Raw genomic sequence first — 2757 nt, forward strand, 5'->3', positions numbered from 1 at the left:
CCTCTTGCTTAAATTATGGTAATAATCTCCTAGTTGGTTTCAGTTTTGGTCTCTCCTGTGTAATCCATTCTCCATGCAAGTGCAATGTTATCTTCCTAAATCATGGGTCAGATCACGCCATTCCCCAGATCGGGAGACTTTAATTGACTCAATTGTTTCTAAGAAAAAATAGGAACCCTTCAATCTGGCACTTAAAACTCCTCCTAAGCTAACCCTAAGCCTCCCATTCCAGATTTCTCACAGATGTCTCACATTGTCTTTTATCTTCTTTCCTCTGCTTTTTAGAATCCTTAGCTTCTTTTAAAACCTCTACTCAGATGCCACCTCCTATGGGAAACCTCTCGAGTATGCTTAGTTATTAGCACACTGTTCTTATCCCAGTGCTTGTTTTTCTATTTACAAATTGAATTTCCCTTTTAAAATGTAAACTTGAGGGGTGTGATTCCTCTTTGTATCCCCAGTGCATAGCACAATATAGCAGGCATTTAATAGATAATTGTTGCACTGAATAAGTAGAAAAATTTTATTGATCTCAGAAATGAATGCATGAACTTATTTGAAATACAAAAGCAAAGAAGTGTGCTGTAGTGGATAGAAACCAAGTCTCAGGAAGACCTGGGTTCAAGTCTTGTTGCTGTCACATACTGGCTTTATGACCCTGGGCAAGTTCCTTAAGCTCTCAGAGTTTTAGGCAACTTGACCTGTGGGCTAGCCTATCTTCCCCTAGAGGTTAAGCACCACCCCAAAGTGGTTTCTAAAAACACTGACCAAGGTCCTGACTACTTAATGGTGGAATTTGTGGCTGTGACTCTTGGAGGTGGGGTCTTCCCTGATGGCTCAAGTTATGGAAGCTTTAATCCTACTGGGGGTAGAGGTGGGAGGAGAGGTGGGAATGTCTGTGCCAGTGTCTGAGGGAAGCTTGGATGAGGATGTGATTGACTCTCCATGGCTGTGGCTCTCCTGGCACAGTGAAATTCAGTCCAGAACAGTTGTCTTGGTGCACGGATCAGCTGGGACACTGGATGTTTCCATCGGCTGACTTAAAAAGGTGCAACACGTTGACAAGAGGAAACATAAGTATCGCCCCAAATGCAGAACCCACTTGTTCTGCTGCACCACACCACACGAGGGCGCTGTGGCTCAGGTCACGCAGGTGCACTCCAGTCTTCACCTTCACATAGCTCAGGGTCCCAGTGAAAAGCACCCAAGAGATAACAATGATGGCTTCTCCCCAGTGGGAGCCCTGCAGCAGAGGGCAGAGACTCAGAACAGCCATGGCCATGTTGTAGGCTCCAAAACTGGTTCCCACCACTGTGATGACTCCCAGCCACGAGAGAGACCTGTTGGGCAGGAACATAGCCAGGAGACAAGCGAGGGGATTGGCCATGGCACTAAGTGCTGCAGACAGGTGGTAGGCCACAGAGCCATAGGACATGCAGGAGTAAGTCTGAACAGAAGGGAGGATTCCATTGGTGAGGGCATTTGTGAAGACCACCAGGGTGTAGATGAAGGCTAATTGGGCCAGTGGCCAAACAGTGGTCCTCTTCTCCTCAGGCAGGGCCACTGATAGGCAGCTGTCTCAGTTGCTGCTGCTGGCTGAGGCTTCCTGGAGCTGGAAGGATCTGAGAGTCACCTGACTGACCAGGAGGTCTTCAGTAGAGAGCTCCCACTGCTTAGGGAGACGAGTCAGGCCAAAGAAGGCAGCCAGGCAGCAGGCCATCATGATTGTCAGCAGGAGAAAGAAGACAAAAGGAGAGAAGTTGGCTGGAAGGTGGCAGGTCTCCAGCTGAGGGGTGCTGGTGGTAAGGTCAGGGTTCAGAGTAGTGTTTAGAGACCCAAGGGTGAAGGATGCTTTAGTGATGTTAGGTGGTTCAGTGATTAAAGAGTTGTTGGTGACTTGGTCACAGGTGTTGAGCCCTGAGCCCTGGGCCAGAGCCACCAGAGCAGGGAGGAGACCACTGAGCCCTTCCCCAACAAAGAAGGAAGTGAGGTACTGGGCTGGCAGACGGGCCATGAAGGGCAGGAAAGTGACAGAGGAGGTACAGTCCACCAGGGCCAGGAAAAAGGTGAGGATCAGGAAAGCTGTGCTATGGGGAACACCAGCCACCACTGATGTCTTTTCCCACAGGAAAGCAAAGAGGAGGCATGCTGTGGTGCCCAGGGCCAGCACAGAATAAATGACTGGGACCTCAGGGAGGTAGCCAGGCCGGAATCGGTGGAGCAGGGTGATGAGGAGTGGCCCAATATTGGCTAGCTGGATGATGATCGTGAAGTAGGAGGGTAGGTACCAACCCTCAGGTAGTTTTGTTACCAACAGAGGCAACTCTACCCAGAGTCCATTGATGGCCACCCAGGAACCGGAGCCAAAGATGCAGACTAATAGGTGGGTGAGCAGAGCCATGGAGTTTCTTTCCCTGGGCTTCCTTGGGGACTTCCAGGATTGTCTAGGGGGCCACCTTAGTTGCCTTGTCACAACTCAGAGCTCCTTTCCAGGGAGCCACTATCACCGAAAGACAAGTCCCTTTCCTGGATCATGTCCCTGCATCCTACATGGCTCAGTGATGTGGTGAAGAAGAAAGACACGGGAGGCAGGAGAAGAAAGACCAATTCTCTGATGTACCTGTTTATGAATGATACAGAGAGCAAAGCCCAGGATTACTCCAGAACTTCTAATCAAAGACAAACCCACAAGAACCTAATTCATAGAATTCATGTTTCTCAAGCTAGCAGACCCTTCTCATATCATTCTCTTTTCTC

General features: G+C 49.1%; 1 pseudogene; it reads right to left on the reverse strand.

Moving 5' to 3' along the window:
* Positions 1-509: 509 nt before the first annotated feature.
* LOC140533130 (solute carrier family 52, riboflavin transporter, member 3 pseudogene) lies at positions 510-2455 on the reverse strand (annotated as a pseudogene).
* Positions 2456-2757: the final 302 nt, after the last annotated feature.

This window comes from Notamacropus eugenii, chromosome 3 (genome assembly GCF_028372415.1).
Source record: "Notamacropus eugenii isolate mMacEug1 chromosome 3, mMacEug1.pri_v2, whole genome shotgun sequence".
Lineage (NCBI taxonomy): Eukaryota > Metazoa > Chordata > Mammalia > Diprotodontia > Macropodidae > Notamacropus > Notamacropus eugenii.